We start from the raw sequence: 17,603 nt of genomic DNA on the forward strand, positions 1-17,603 counted from the left end.
GAATTGCATGAGAGCAGAGACCGCGTCTGTGCCTGTCTTGTTCACCGCTGTATCCTCAGTGCCTAAGACACTGTACAAAGCAGATGCTCAATAAACACTCATTGGATGGATAAATGAATGAATGGACAAATAAATGTAGGAATGAATGAAAATGGATCAGGGACCAAAGTGGTAAAAACTGCCTCAGTTTTGTAACTCTCCTGGATGTGTTGGTTTTGTGATCCTGCCTACTTCTCTTTAGAGACTAGCACCAAAGTCATTAAAGGCAAGAGAGTCTATGCCGGCCTCACGGAGGAAGGGGCTGAGGAGATTCCCCTCTGCCCCGCAGTCAGAACCCAGGATGTAGAGCAAGTGGCGGCAGCTTGCAATGGAGGCTGAGCGATGGGGACAGGGATGCCCGCGACATGGGGAGAACGGGGCGTGGAGCCAGCTGGAGGCTTTCCTCTGGGAAGACCCCTTTGGGCCTTGACTAAAAGCGTCCCTGCCCTGAAGAAGACCAGCCACTGTGCAAGCACCACTTGCTCTATATCCTGAGACACAAGGGGTCTGAGCAGAAGAAAGACCTGCTAGAGTTTTCCACCTGGAGATACCATTGGTGACAGGCCTGCCCCACAGACTTGGTATTGACCTTAGGCAAGGCCCTTACTGCATTTAAGGGCAAGTTAGGAGACATGGCCGCTCTGAGGTTATCAAAATGCAGACGCCTCCTAAATGCAGCTGGTAATTAGCTCTGGTGGTATAAAGCGAACAGCATCACCAACCACACTGTGGCCTTCCTCTTCCACTTCTCAGTTCGAGTTTTCTTCCTGCCTGTTTTCTCTGTGAGGCGTGCAGTTCAGGGGGCCCCGGTCTACCAAGCCCCAAACAGACAAAGCTGCTTTCCTTCCCTTCTGAGCAGTCGCAGCAGTGTGAGCCCAGATGTGTGTCCGTCACCTTTGCCTCGCCCCCACCCCCAGCCCATTTGTCCCACGAAAATGAGCCACGACCCCCTTTTGGGCTCCATCACAACCCAGATGAGAGATCCAGGCCCCACATGCTGGAAAGCAAATTGCTACTTCTCTTTCTTCTAGCCACATGTCTCTCTTTGGGCAAAAGTTAATTCTAGCTAACCTCTGTCAACTTCTAGAGGTTGACGTTCACTATGATTTTTCTGTAAATTTGTGCTTCCTCTTTTCTGGTGCACGGCAAACCTGGGGTGCCCTGACTGCTGAGATGGGGCAGAGTCTGAGCAGCTTTGGGTCTCAAGGATGCTGCTCCTGCCTCCCTGCCGCATCCTGGGGACACAGTCCCCACCACCACAATGATGCCATCATTGAGGTGAGTCAATTTCAGGAGAAGGTCAGGGAAAGCCATTTCCTGTCGCATGCACCATTACACCATCTTGGGACTCCTCCTTCTCATTTGTTACTCAGGATCCAGGGTTGTCCCAGACACGACACAGTGGATGCTCTGTCATGCCCTGATGGCTGAAGCACAGTGGCACAATCATAGCTCATTCCAACTCCTGGGCTCACCGATGCTCCCACCTCAGCCTCCTGAGTAGCTGGGACTATAGGTGTGCGCCACTGTGCCCGGCCTCCTTTGTTTAACCAGGCATCATACCAAACACTTTATCTCCATTAACTCATTCAGTGCTCATAGCAATCCTACAAGCCATGTAATATTACTTCCTCCATCTGCCAGATGAAAACACAGGCTTAGAAATGTTAGATAATTTGCCCCAGGTTACCCAGCCACTGAGTAGTAGAGCTGGAATTCGAACCCAGGACATGAGACTCCAATGCCCCATTCCCTTACCGCCATCACCACATCCTCTCATAAAGCTGAGGGTGAACGAAGTGGGGGGGTCTTTACAAGGGTTTTCTTTGGGCCTTTGGGCCAATCCATTAGTGAGCCCTCTCTAGGGAAGGGAAACCAACATCTGGGTAGAACTTGAGCCAGCTGTCTGCTCCTCCCAACTCCCAGTTGGTGGGGACTATGTTGTTCCCAATTAGAATCTGGCATCTGGCACTGACCATATCAGGGCACCTGCTCATGCCCTACAATTACCCCAGCCTTTGGGTCAGAAAAAAAAAAAACAAAAAACAGAACTCCATGCACTGGATCCTCAAAGGAGCCCCTCCTCTGACCCAGCTCCGAGGAGGCTCCTGGTCTGGTGGAGGTAATGAACTCTCCGTCACTCTGTGTCTCCCCTGCTCACACCTTCATCCTCTGGAAAGACCCCATCAGGGGCTTTGACTAAAAGGGTCCCTGCTCTGAAGAAGACCAGCCACTGAGCTACAGAGACTCAAGGAACAAGCCACCACCCATCAGTCTCCTGTCCCCTGGCACCAGCCGAAACCACTCAGCCTCCAGGGAAACCGCAGGTTACCCGAGACCGATACCACCTGGCTGAACTCTGCCCTCCAGTTTATGGGCCTGTGTGAAGTCTGATTTAACGGCGCCAAACCTTTTGATCTAAAATCGGGATGCATAGACGCGCCCAGACTGTACACACCAATTTTCAGAAGCCTTTTTCTTGTGGCAGAGCGAGAGTGGAAAATATAGCACGTATGAAAATTCCGCTTTTTTCATCCTCTTTTCAGATCCTGAGACCTAGACTCTTGTTCCCACAGTCAAACCTTTAACCTCCACTTCCTGTGTGCTTTGGGCTTCTTTAGCAGAGAGACCGCCAGCAAGCTGCCCCCGGGCGTGTACACACAGGTTTATTTTCTCTGTTTACAGAAGTAAAATATGTCCGCTGCGGTTTGAGATGCCTCATGCAGATAGACCTGGCAGGCCTCGCCCAGGGACTGAACATGCAGGGGGAGAGAGAGGGAGGACTCAGGAATGCTGCTGAGGTTTTTGGCCCGAGTTTCTGGATATAGAGAAGACTAATGGAAGGAAGTTTCCAGGAGGCAACTCACAATTCCACTTCCTGAAAAAGGAGTATTCCATCCAAGGAATTATAAAGAAAACACTTGGAAAGAACTGTCCCCGTCCCCCTAATGTGGAGGAGAGAGGCCAGGAGGCAAGCGCGGACCATGCGACTCCTGGGACCCGCTGTGCTTGCGTCACCTTTTGCTACTGTGCATCAGCAGCGCTCAGGACCACCTTTCGGGATTCCGTGATGCCAGAAGATTCTGGGGCAGCAGGGGAGGCAGGGGCCCCAGGAAGGAGGCTATGAACCACTACACCGTGTGCCTTTTGAATGGCAGTTAAGCCAAAGAGAAAATAATATATGGGAAAACCGGCCCCTGGTGTAGCTGTTTTAGCAAACACGAAGAAGAAACCGCAAAGAGCAAAATTCCCCAGTTAGGACTGCTCTTGGCCCTGCGCCTGGTGGGCTCCTGTGCCAGTCACGTAATGAGTGTTACAGGTTTCCTCTTGCTAGGGAAATACCTCAAGTACAGGAACAATGCTAATGACAAAAATGCCAGATGCGGTGGTTGGCGGGAAACTTCTACTAGGCCTTTGCAGGTTAGACCACAAAGTTCCCCCTTCTGAACATCTGAACTTACACAGTTTTTGGAAACCAGCATGACTGATGTGAGTTTTACTGCCCCATACTGAGACGTAAGAAATGTCACATTTGTTTATTTCTAAAAATAAGAGCAATTTGCACAGGGGCCTCACTCGCTTGGTCAGTGAGTCTATAATTCAGATGTTCTTGACATCTCCCTAGCACACAAACACACACACACGGAGGATCTTGCACAAATCCTGGGACTGCAGGGTGCAAGAATGCCAGGGAAGGGGCAAATCAGTTCAGGAGCTTAATCTTTTGACTTCACAATGTCGAATGCTGGTCCACACTGTTTGTCTCTTGGGTATTGCTGTCCACAGAAGGCTCGTGGATGCCTCTAACAGCAACGCGGGCCACAGAGCAGCACCCTGAGGCCATTTCCTCCACCCAGAAAGCTGAAAATACTCCCCAGACATGCTCAAAAATCTCTCACCTCTTGCAATTTAACTCTGCTGTCCTGTGTGCTTAGGCTTCAAAAGTTCTGGGGAAGAATTTCTGCTATACCCTCCATCTTTGGCCCTGCAACACCAAAAGAAACCCAGGCTTAAGTTAAGAAAACCCAAAGGCTTGATTGCTTTCTAGGAGGAGGATGGGAGAGGAAAATAAATACATGTGGCAGAAAGAGCAAAACTTCTATTAATTTCTTAATAGATTACTCTGCCACACTGACTCCAAAGCATTCAGTGTTTGGAGGGGATGCTAAAGCTTTGAAGAGTGTTGCCTTCCCTCTTTTTGTAGGGAAAAGCATGAGAATGCCAGGAGGAGGGATTATACTGCAGAAAGAGGAAACATACATTAATGGAATCTATTGAGATGGGAGCCACTGGCTGTTGAAGCCACTGAAACAGCTCAGAGCAACCAGACAGCTTTCTGCAAAGGGTGCAATGAATGAAGAGGTAAGAGGAGAGGCAGCACTTATCCAGTCCTCCTTAAGTTGTAGAATAGCTTCTCCCAGAGAGAAACAATTGATGTGGGCCCACTAAGCTGTGGGCAGTCACCATGGTCACACATAGGGAGGAAGGATGGCAGAGGAGACAGTTTGGTGACCTTAAAAGCTCTCTTTCAGCCAGGCATGATGACTAATCCTATAGGCACGCCTGTAAACCTAGCACTCTGGGAGGCCAAGGCGGGAGGATCCCTTGAGGTAAGGAGTTCAAGACCAGCATGAGCAAGAATGAGACCCCGTATCCACCAAAAATAGAAAACAATTACCTGGGCATAATGGCACATGCCTGTAGTCCCAGCTACTCAGGAGGCTGAGGCAGCAGGATTGCTTGAGCCCAGGAGTTTGAGGTTGCAGTGAGCTATGATGATGTCACTGTACTCTAGCTGGGGGGACAGGGTGAGACCCTGTCTCAAAAAAAAAAAAAAGGCTCAAAGTTCTCTTCCTACCCAGGGCCCTGGTACAGTCCTCTTATAAAATGCTCCTTCCTGCTGTATTACCTTCAGACATTCCTCCTAAACCTGATTCTTCCTATCTTGCTTCTGATGTCACTTTCAGACACTTGGCCTTATATCTAGTTCCAATTCTCCACTTGACTCCATAGACTTGATATTTAGCCTCTCTTAGCTTTCCAAGCTCCCCCATGAAGGATTCAAGTATTGGTTCTCTCTGTCATCACACTGAAGCCAAAAGTCCTTTCTGCTAACTCCCTTTCTCTGGCTGGCTCCAGAGGGCATAGGCTGGGATAAACACATGCTGTCTCAAAAGCCAAAGTTAGACAGTTATTCTAGGAAGCCCTGGAGAATCCATTTATAACAAGCTCCCACTCATGTTTGACATGACAGCTCAGGCTTGCTGAGTTTTTTTGTGGCCTGGCCTCACTTTTCCTGGGATGTGGGTGACTGATTCTTCGGCAATTACAAATTCTTCTTGCTCAAATGAGGGAGAAAGCCAGGGCCATTTCAGTGCAGTGCTCCTCAATGCCATGGTGCTATGCCCACCATTAATGGTACCAGATGCCCCTAAATCTAATAGCATCCTCTATGTTAACATAGTCACCCTAATGATCTATCAAACACCATGTCTTACTTCTTTCATCTAACTGTATATTCGTACTTGTTAATCAACCTCTCTTTATCCCTTCCTCCTCCAATACAAACTTATTTTTTGTGTTTATTTTTTTGTAGGTGGTTTTATTTTATTTACATGAATAGTTTAATCTACTTATATTAGTAATTTAATTTTCCATAAATCCATTGAGGTATGCATTATTATTATCATCATTTTATAGATAAGAAAACATGCACAGAGAGACTAAGTAAGTTGCCCAAGTTCACACAGCTAGCTAGGAGCAGAGCCAGGCTCTGAGCCCAGGAAGTCTGGTCCCAGAGTCAGTGATTTAACCTCTATGCCACACTGCCTCTCAAAACAAAAAGAAGCACCTACACACCCCACCAAAACCCTCAGACACAGCTCTACTCCTTCCAGAGAAATTCTTTCCAGGGAAGAGATGCTACAAGCCTACAGATGGGTAGTATGCACTCCCTTCCTCCCTTCACACTTAGCAGTTAAGATGAGAAGAGAAGAGTACTTCTTCCCTGACTGGGCAGGCCACTGTTCCAAGGTCCTTTTGCTTCCAGAGCAGCAAGCTGCATATTCTGTGGCCTTGACTAGCATGAGATAGTCACCATCTTAAGCTGCAGGTTCAGGCTGGGGATAGCACTGGTTCTCTCCTTGCTATGAGGTCAAGGCTCTTCAGCCAGAAGCAGGAAGGCAATGATCTTGTACTATTAATATAAACTAGCTAACTTCCAGTTAAGAATCCTCATATTCACGTGAGGGGCAACTTTAGATTCAGCTTCTTTCTCTACAAAGACTTGGTCCCACGGGCTCAGCTCCAATCTGACCTGCGTGTGGTCCTTGTTGACTGAGGCTGGGGCCGTGACAGTCTCATGGGTGTTGCTCTGCACTCACGCTTTCCTTTTGACTGCTGCTGCCTACATGACCTGGAGCCCCACGAGCCTCTCTCTCCCTACTACCCCCATGGCAAGAGTTCTGGGAAAACACAGCCAACATCTATAAATCCCAAACCCAAGTAGGTACAAAGTCATACTCAACCAAGCACAGTCCGCAAGCTAAAAACAATTTTTAAAAGAAAGCCCAATTTTAATTTGCATCTCAATTGCATTAGGAGGGATTTAATTTATAATTACCAATAAGATTTTATGGCAGAAAGCCTTTTTAAAAGTAAGATTGTGAGAAGAAGGGCTCGTGACATTAGTAAACAAACCCTTCTGGAAGATCCTGTCTTTTTTCTGTTGCATAATCAGTAAAGTGCCCAATCCCCCAGGAGCTGTTGACAGCAAAATGAGGTTTGCTGAAGAGTTTTGCCCCTCGCCAAAGGAAAACTCCAGTGTTCTTCATGGGAAGAACAAAGCAGGGACAGACTATTAGAGTGAATGTTTATTCCTACTGAGGCCTTAAGATACAAAACAATTCCACAATGAAACATCAGAACTTCTCTAATTTAGTGGTTCCCAAACTGGGGTTCTCCAAGGTAGCATATTGAGAGATCAGACTGTTTCCAATATCATATTTCGTCTCATCTAAGATACTACAAACATAAAATACAGTATTATTTTATTAATATGTACCATTGAGAAAGGAAAAAATACAATTAAACAAAATGCCCTACTTATAGTAAGTATTAGGTTTCAGAGATGTTAAAATATGTAAAGTAATTTATGACTTCCAATCAATAACATACGGTTGTGTCTGTGTTGTCAGGGTGAAATGAGTCATTCCTTATAGAGTGCTGAGAGCAGCGCTTGACACATAGTAAGAGCTCAATAAATGTTAGGTATGAACATTAATTACTGAAGCATCTTGGCTATTCATATGCTTAGGATTTAATCCTAGTAGAGACAGGAAGCTGCATTCAGGGAGAATAATTCACTTTCTCATGGCAGAGCAGAGAAGTACAGGTTGAGTTGGTTAGTTGGCTGGTTATGAAGAAATTGTCTAAGGGTTGACCAGAGAGCTGGTGTGGAGCTGAGGCACGCATGCGCCGTCCATGCTTGCAGGAGGACCTATGGGTCGGTCACTGTCTGGAGCCAGGCTAGAGAACAGAAGCCCCTACATATTGAAAGCAAAGTCAGAACAGGGAAAGCTTGGACGAGAAAGTTTAAGAAATCTGTACTAATACCTTAAAAAGGAGGCTGTGAACTAGTAACATGCCTACTAGGAAAGGGTCCCTCACTACCTAAGAGGAAGTTAATGCAGCCTTGAGGGTGCTGGGCATGAGAGATTTCACCACCAGCCACAGAGAGAAAGGCTCTGCCACGACAACCCCAGCCCCCGTGAATCTCTGCGTGGGACCAGCGCACCTTACCCTTGGTGTCTGTCTCCAACATCCCCTGACTTTGCATTCGAAGCCACATTTTGCAATATTGTCAGCTAGCCCTTATCACTCAGGGTGGGGTGTTGGAACCCCATGGATTTCATGAAGAACGGATGCCATCAGTCAGAGAAACAAAGCACAGGCAAGGTGATGACATATTAGACTCCCTCCACCTTCTGTGCCTCAGAAACCCATTCTAGAGGAAGAGCTGAGGCAGCTGCCAACAGCAGCCATATCCGTTTTAAGAAGACTTGTTGCAGAAATCAGCTTCCTGCCCCGAGCTTTTCTCTGGCCCATAAAGGGGAACCCATCCTTGGTGAACTAACCCCAGGCCTACATATGGCGGCAGGTAAGTCAGGTGGGCATGCAGGGACAGGGGACCAAGTGCAACTTCTGGCAGCTCCATGTTGGACAGGGGACGCTCATGGCAACAGCCAGCGCAGTTTGAGAGAAGGGCTGGGGCTTCCATCTCTACTCAGCATTTGGTCGTGGGGTTTCACAGTAACTAAAATCAGCAAAGAGACTACCTATGCTTCCTGTTCACAGATAATCACAGCTCTCACAGGTGTATTCGCCACCTACTGACATACAATATTCACGTTGCACGCACAGTTCTCCCTGTCCATAGAAAGGCATGAAAAAAATGTCAAGTGTTGGGAAATCAAGTGTGTCTCTTTTCAATCTCTTTCAGAATAATATAAGAGCAAATATATTACTCATGCAAATCTTTATAAAGCAGACCAACCTGATTCAAACCCAATTTTGGGAAATATCAGAAACTTTCTGACATTATTTCCTTTGCTACACAAATAATTTTCTCTACATCTTGAACTTGGGATTTATGATTTTCAAGCCCAGGGTCACCTTTGAAGTGTAAAGGCCATGAAACAATAATTAATCCCCCAATTTCTACACTCTCTCGAAGATATTCAGTGGACATCAAAGACAAGCTCTATCAAAAACATATTCTTTCAACCAAGCCTAGGCATTGTTCATTTTCTTTTTGACCAACACAAGTGCATGTGCATGCATACACACAAAAGCTATCCTGGTTTTCTTGATTTCTTTGAACTTTAAGCAAAGACAGAAATCCACTATTGTGATTTACTCAAACTTTTTTTTTTTTTTTACAAGAAGGCTGGTTCCCAATAATCTGCATTTAATTTTTCATTCTAAGTAAAATGTGGGGTGTCACCGTATCTTGCCTAAGCAACAGCAGGCATCTCACGTTACCCCAAAATTGCTTTATATTTTTGCTTTTCCCTTTCTCTCCTTGAAATATGAGGTATGCAACAAACATTAATAAATTTCTCTCAACAGCAAGGTCTCTAAGGAGAAGGTCAGTGACAGACTGGTTAGAATTCTTACTGAGCTCAAGAGAGAGCTATGTGGTTTCTATGAGACAAAGGTCAACATATTGTCCTTTACTTCAAAAAAATATGGAAGAATGGAAGCATGCATAACCTTTAAGGATTAGAAGAATATTATATCTGAGATCGTTCTTAAAAATTGTAATTAATAGTTTGTTGAAGCATAATTTATATACCAGAAAATCCACCCATTTAAGATCAATGATTTTCATATATTTACAGAGGTGTACACCCATCACCACAATCTAATTTTAGAATATTTCCATCACCCAAAAAAGAAACGTTGTGCTCATTTACAGTCATTCCTGCCATGCCCCTTCCTCCTAGCCCTAGGCGATTATTAATCTACTTTCTTTCTCTACGGATTTGCATTTTCTAGACATCCCATACAAAAACAATCATATAATTTGTGTGTGTTTGTGTCTGGCTTCTTTCACTGAGCATAATGTTTTTGAAGTTCATCCATACTGTAGCACGTGTCAGTACTTCATTTCTTGTTTTCCTTTTTTATCTTTCTTATTTTCTCTTTTCTTTTTTGAGACAGGTCTTGCTTTGTCGCACAGGCTGAAGTGCAGTGGCACAATCATAGCTCACTTCGGCCTTGAACTCCTGGGCTCAAGTGACCTCCTGACTCAGCCTCCTGAGTAGCTAGGACTACAGGCGCGTACCACCACTCCCAGCTAATTTTTTAATTTTTTGTAGAGGTAGGGTCTCACTATGTTGCCCAGGCTGGTCTTGACCTCCTGACCTCAAGCAATCCTCCCTCCTTTCCCTCCCACAGTGTTGGGATTATAGGCATGGGCCACCGCGCCTAGTCTATTTCCTTTTTTAAACTGTAATGAAATAAACATTGCTTAAAATTTACCGTCTTAACCAGTTTTAAGTGTATAGTTCAGCGGCATTAAGTACATTCACATTGCTCTGCAACCATCACCACCATCCATCTCCAGAACTCTTTTCATCTTATAAAACTGGAACTCTGTACCCATTGAACAATAACTCCCCATTCTCCTTTCACACCAGCCTCTGGGGGGAAACCAATTCTATAGAATCTATAGAACTGATTATATAGAATAGATTCTCTGTGAATTTGACTACTCTAGGTCCTTCACATAAGTGGAATTTGTCCTTTTGAAACTGGCTAATTTCACTAAGCATAATGTCCTCAAGGTTCATCCATGTGTCAATACTTTTTTCTTTTTATGGCAAAGCAATATTCCATTGTATGGATAGACCACTTTTTTTTGATCCATTCACCAGTTGATGGACATTTTGATTATTACCTCTTTTTGGCTATTACGAATAATGCTGCTATGAACCTTCACATATAAGTTTTTGTGTACACATATGCTTTTATTTCTCCCAGGTAGATACCTAGGAGTGGAACTGCTGAGTATATTATTTTCCTATTGCTGCTGTAACAAATGATCACAAATCTAGTGGCTTAAACAAAACAAATTTATTGTCTTATAGTTCTAGAGGTCAGAAGTGAAAATGTATCTTACAGGCTAAAATCAAGGTGTGCGCAGAGCTGTATTCCTTCTGGTGGCTCCAGGGGAGAACCCATTCCTTGCCTTTTCCAGCTGCCCATATTCCCTGGCTCATGGCTGCATCACTCCAACTTCTGCTTCTGTTGTCACATCTCCTCCTCTGACTCTCCTCGTCCACCCCCCACTTTCTCTCATAAGGATCCCTGTGATGACATTGGGCCCATCCAGATGACCCAGGATAATCTTATCTCAAGATCCTTAATTTATTCACTTCTGCAAAGTTCCATCTGTCATAAAAGGTAACATATTCACAGGTTTTGGGAATCAGGACATGGATACCTTTGGTATTCTCCTGCCTACTATTATCCTGCCTACTACACTGGGCTGTATGGTAATTCTACATTAAACATTTTGAGAAACTGCCAAACTGTGTTCCAAAGTAGCTGCACCATTTTACATTCCTTCCAGCAAGAGATGAGGGTTGCAATTTCTCTACAGCCTCACCAACACTTGTTATTGTCTGTCTTTTTAATTATAGCCATCCTAATGGGAATGATGTGATCTCTCTTTGTGGTTTTGATTTGCATTTCCCTATTGACTAATGACGTTGAGGATCTTTGCTTGTGCAAAGATCATTTGCACCTGTTTGGTTTGTTTTTACAGAGACTGAGGGAGCTGAAGAAATAAAACGCATCCCTAAGCTTTCTCGGTATGTTGTCTCTTGCATCTCACCTCTCTCTCACGGCCCCTTGCACAATTCAGTGATGTCTGTAACTGTTAGGCAGGTAGCTCATACCGTGGACTGAGAAAGAATTCTCGACTCAAAGATTAGGATAGGTTTTAAGCAAGAAGTTTATTTCATTAAATACTTTCCAAGAGAGGAAAGGACAAGGCACGAAAAAAAAAAAAAGAAGTGTTAGCCCCAAGGATGAGTGGCTTGGGCTTTTATCGTAGAATAATAATGGGAGCTGGTTGTTTTCGTTTGTTTGTTTTTTCTCTGCTAGGCTGGCTGTATCAGACTTCTCAGAATGTGGTCTGGCAGATGTGGAGGAGGGTTACACTCCCTTGTCTGCCTGCTCAGTACTTTTCAAGTGCGATAAAACAAACTTAAAGACAACAAGTTAAGCCACAGTGGTTAAACAATCAAAGGGGCATTGTATACATGATTTTTCCCTTTTTTTAAATGATAGTTGGCTTATTAACAATGCCATCCTTTCAGTAAGCCAGCTACAGGGGAGGACATATGGAATGCTGGAGTACAGAGGTGCTAGGCTGCTACCCTCAGTACCATTCCTTACATCCCATAATTGGGCCAAGCCCTTTGCCAGGTGGAAAAGTTGAGAACTTGACTACAATTTGGTGATGTTTCTCTATAAGTGATCTCCTGGGGTGAAATGGTGACACAGCTTAACAGCTATCCTTACCTCTCAGAACCTCTATATCTGTGAGCACTCTGTCGTCATTTCAGTTTTGCAGACGGAATTATGCAAAGCTGGGTGGGGTAGGGGAAGTTCTGTACCCCACAGTGAAGAATCTCTTAGCTACAGAATCTCAAGTCCCTTCCTGACTGAGGGCACGGCGGAAGCTCTCACAGAGCACATGAAAGAGGCCCTGCTCAGAATCGTCCCTCCCTGCCCCCACGAACCTAGGGTCAGCCCTTCTTCCTTCTGGAGAGAAGGTTGTAAACCCTCTGGATCTTTCAAGCAGTTCTGGCCCCAGAATGGCCTGTGCTAACCTTCAGGATGCTGGAGAGACGGTGTTTCTAACCAGGTCTCTCATCCCTCAGCCACGAGAGAGGCAAACTCTCCACGCCGTCACCCATCTCCTCCCCTCCTTACTACCAGCCTCTTCCCTGTCTCCCCTCGCTCTGGACCTCAAACTCCCTTAGGCGTTTTAGCAAGCCCTGGAGATCTCATGTCCAGCCAGAGTGGTCCCAGCCTTAGGTTGACTAGGTCCCCAGCTCAGGCAGCTGATTAACACAGGACCGTGAAGGAAATGACACCTGGCTCAGGCCTGCTTTCTCATTGTCACCAACTGTCCACCGCATTTGACAGTTCCCCTTTGGCAGCTGCCAATGCCAAATGACTGTGAGAAAAAGAAGCCCCTGGTTCACACACAAACCACTGTGTCTTATTTTCAGGCTACAGCTGAGACCTGTTAAGCCTACGTGGCAAACCCCACCATGTCTCATGTCCCCATTTTCGTTTCTCCTTTTCCACTGCTGTCAGACAATACAGCCTAGGAGATTTTTGCTCTAGGAAATGCATGATCATTTTTTTTTTCCTGGGCAAATAATTGGTGTCATTAATATCCCATGGGTAAGGGATTCCAGTTAAACAAAGCAGATTGAACACATACATGTATCTGCCTTCATTTTTAAAACCCACTAAAACGACAGTAAAAGGAATGTTTTTCAAAAGGCATAAACCAACAAAGTCAAAGAAAATTGTAAAAGAAATTATAGTAGATTCAGATATGAGTAACTTATTTAAAATGGAAATGTAGATTCAGAAGAGGGGTGACCGACCTGTGAGGCAGGAGAAAGGTGGGAATCCTGTAGGAGGAAGCCAAGAAGAGGCAAAATGATTCCCACCCGAGAAAGGCTTAGGACTTGGAGACGCCAGTGCCTCTTACAGCAAAGCAAGAAGCCAGAGACAATCGAACAATAGCAGAAGAAATGCCACAAGTAATCATTTTTTAAAAGAAAAAAAAAGTTTGTCCCCCTCGTCTTAAGAAAAAAATGCATCACTCAATCAACCTCTGTCCTCTTTGAGATACACTTATATCCCATAGGAGGAATAAGTTCTAGTGTTCTATTGCACTACAGGGTGACTATTATTGTAAATTTTCTTTTTCTTTCTGTCTTTCTTTTTTTTTTTTTTTTTGAGACATGGTCTCACTCTGTCACCCTGGCAAGAGTGCAATGGTGTCATCATATCTCACTGCAACCTCCAATTCCTGGGCTCAAGCGATTCTCCTGCTTCAGCCTCCTGAGTAGCTGGGACTACAGGTGCGCACCACCATGCCTGGCTAATTTTTCTATTTTTTTTGTAGAGATAGGGTCTTGCTCTTACTCAGGCTGGTCTCAAACTCCTGGTCTCAAACTCCTGGCCTCAAGTGATCCTCCCACCTCAGCCTCCTAGAGTGCTAGGGTTACAGACGTGATCCGCCACGCCCAGCCATACTGTAAATCTTCAAATAGCTAGAAGACTGGGTTTTGAATGTTCCCAACACAAAGAAATGATAAAGGTTTGCGGTGACGGATATGCTAATTACCCTGATATGATTGTTACACACTGTATACATGTTTCAAAATATCACACTGTACCCCATAAGTATAACTGTGTACCAATAATAATAAAAGCAAAAAAAGATATACTGTATTCCTATTTTCCCTTCTCTCCTGCAGTCAAACTGATCTTACATATTGTCTGCATCCCTGGTCTTCACATCCTGCACTCCCTCCCACTGTGAGATGGGCTGGTCTGGCTTCTCCCTTGTTTGCCTAAAGCTGCTCTTGCAATTGCTAATCCAATGGGCACTTGAGCTTCCTTTAGCCTGTGACATTGTTCACCTTTCTCTCTTTCTCGAGACCCTTTTCTGCCCTTGGTTCTGAGTCTCCACAGTCTGCTGGCATCTGGCTTCTCCTTATGACCTTCTTAACAAGCTCCCTTTCCTTCTCCCTTAAATGCTGTTGTTCCTGGGATTCTGTCTGGTTCTTATCTCACTCTGCCTACTCTGCCAATTCTTTGTGTACCCACTGGAAACTCCACAAGGGTTTCTCACGCACAAATTAAACTCAGCTATATTTACCATCTTCTCAACCATCTTCTATTTCTGAGAAAGGCACCACCACTAAAACCATAAAACTGGGACTGCTTCTACACTTCCCTCTCTCCCTCCCTCACTGTTCTGGTTATCTATTTGCCAAACAAATTATCCCCCAAATATAGTGGCTTAAAACAATCATTTATTTTGCTCATGATTTTGTGGGTCATGAACTCATGAAGGGTTTGGCTAGGCAGTTTATCTCTGATCTGTGTGGCATCAGCTGGGACATCTGGGGGTAGGGGTCCACTTTCAAGATGTCTTCTTCGGCCAGGCGCGGTGGCTTACGCCTATAATCCTAGCACTCTGGGAGGCTGAGGCGGGAGGATCTCTTGAGGGCAGGAGTTCGAGACCGGCCTGAGCGAGAGCGAGACCCCGTCTCCACTAAAAATAGAAAGAAATTAGCCGGACAACTAAAAATATGTATAGAAAAAATTAGCCGGGCATGGTGGTGCATGCCTGTAGTCCTAGCTCCTTGGGAGGCTGAGGCAGGAGGATCGCTTGAGCCCAGGAATTTGAGGTTGCTGTGAGCCAGGCTGATGCCATGGCACTCTAGCCCAGGCAATAGAGCGAGACTCTGTCTCAAAAAAAAAAAAAAAGATGTCTTCTTCACTCTCATTGTCTGACACCTCAGAACTCCTTGATCTCTTTCTCTTCGCCCAGGGTCTCTCCAAGTGGCGTGGGCTTCTCCAAGCATGTTGTTCTCAGGATAGTCACATGTCTTACATGGAGGCTGGGTTCTGAGAGACAGGAAGTGGAAGATACCAGACCTGCTGGCTCTACATTTGGTATAGTGTTACTTCTTTCATAGTCAGAATAGTCTCAGAGCCCACCCAGAGTTAAGGAAGTGATGAAAGTCTCCACCTCTTGATGTGGATGGGAAATGTTGTTGGGGCCATCTTTGGAAACGCAATCTGCCATGTTCACAATCAGTCAATCACCCACACAATCAATCACCAAGACTTACCCATTGTACCTTATATAATGTCTCTCAAATGCAATCTAGTCTCTCCTTTTCCGCTGTTGTCACCTGCGGCCCACTATATTTTCTCTCCTGGCCTCCTGCCTTAGCCTCCTATGTTGACCACGCTGTACAGTAGATCCCTAGAATGTATTCATCTTGTCTAACCAAAATTTTGTATCCTTTTTACCAACATCTCCTTTGTTTTAAAAGACGCATGTTATCAACAACCGATTAGAGTTTCTTATATATAGCTCTTCAGAAGCTTCTAGGAAGAAGTATACGGTGGCGGGATGAGGACGATTTCTACATTTCTGCATTCGCAGATATAAATATTACTGACAAGTGTCATCGAAATTCACCCTGATTTCTAATATCTACCAACTGGCAACTAGAAAAGACTTTTCTCTTCTCCCCTCAATTTAAAACACTATTGCAAATTATTTAGAAAATACAACTTGTAAATACCAATGGAATGTTGCCATTTAATAATGCTTTTATGACTAAAAAAGAATAACAATAATGTGTTAACATTCAGTGACAGGAATTTAAACAAAATCCACCCTAAAGAAATCAAGAAGATCAAAATAATAAAGATCAAAGTGGAAACTAGCTAATTAAAAAATAAAATTGAATAGAACAGATAAATCAATTCAAGAGCTATTTCCTTAGGAAAATAAAAGCCAATTAGAGAGATAAATCTCTGGCAAATCGAATTATTAAAAATACAAGGCAACATAAATAACTACATTTATCCTGAATTTGGAAAGAATTACTGACAAGAAAATTTAGAAATTATTAACAAGTACCATAAACTGTTGTGTGCTAATGAACATAAAAATCTCTATGAGGCCGGGCACGGTGGCTCACGCCTGTAATCCTAGCTCTCTAGGAGGCCGACGCGGGCGGACTGTTTGAGCTCAGGAGTTCGAGACCAGCCTGAGCAAGAGCAATACCCCATCTCTACTAAAATTAGAAAGAAATTAATTGGACAACTAAAAATATATAGAAAAAATTAGCCGGGCATGGTGGCGCGTGCCTGTAGTCCCAGCTCAGGAGGCTGAGGCAGGAGGATCGCTTGAGCCCAGGAGTTTGAGGTTGCTGTGAGCTAGGATGACGCCACGGCACTCTAGCCCGGGCAACACAGTGAGACTCTGTCTCAAAAAAAAAAAGATCTCTACGAAATATACAATTCTCATTTCTACCAACTCCTTACTAACCCAATACCCTCCAAAGATTCACTCTTCACTTCAGCAGCCCTAAAGCACAAAAATTCTCTTAGAAACAACGCCACTGGCCAATTCTTCAGACCTGGCAGGGCTGTTTGACCCCTTTCTCTACCTAAAAATGCAAAAAGTTCAAGTTACACTGCAAACCTCAGAGGACACGCCCGTTCCTTTCAAGTAATGTGACTTTGTCTCTTTTCAAGCTAAACTCCAGCCCCACTCTTAGTCCTGTAAAAAAGCCTAATTGAAAAATAAGCTTGGAGAATGTGGAGACTAGAGGGCAGAGAGCCCAGAGTTTGACCTGCAAAATACTGAACTAAGGACTTTGATACAGGAGAAAGCAAACAGGGGAGTAGAATGGCTGAGGAAGAAATGATAACTGTTTCGTGGGGAAAAGTTAAACAAGTCCGTACCAGGCTAATCAGCCAAACTCCTGATCAAGCCCCACCATTTCTAAGTTTTAGTTGTGTAACTTCTGATTTTATCTTTTCTGTAAATTAGAGATACCCATAACTTATCTTACAGAAATGTTAGGGAGAAATAAGGTTAACATATGAGGAAGTATTCTGAAAAGACTTGATGTGATGGTGGTCCAGGGAGAGAGGGGCTCACTGCTCATTTGGGGATGACATAGGTCAACACCTGCCTCACATCTGTTCTGAGCAGTCATGACATTCAGCATTGAAATGCAACAGTTGTTCCTTGTCTCTTCAGACATGCCTGGAGCTACCAGTGGGCTACTGTGGACGATCCGTTATAAGTGAGAAGGTCCAATTGTCCCAGCCACGGTGGGAGAGTCTAACTCCAGAGCCCAGCAATCTCTCAAGGATGCAATAAAGGCAACTTGTCTCCTCTTCTCAGATGTCCAGATTTCTTGACC

This window comes from Propithecus coquereli, unplaced genomic scaffold, assembly GCF_000956105.1.
Source record: "Propithecus coquereli isolate 6110/MARCELLA unplaced genomic scaffold, Pcoq_1.0 Scaffold163, whole genome shotgun sequence".
Classification (NCBI taxonomy): Eukaryota; Metazoa; Chordata; class Mammalia; order Primates; family Indriidae; genus Propithecus; species Propithecus coquereli.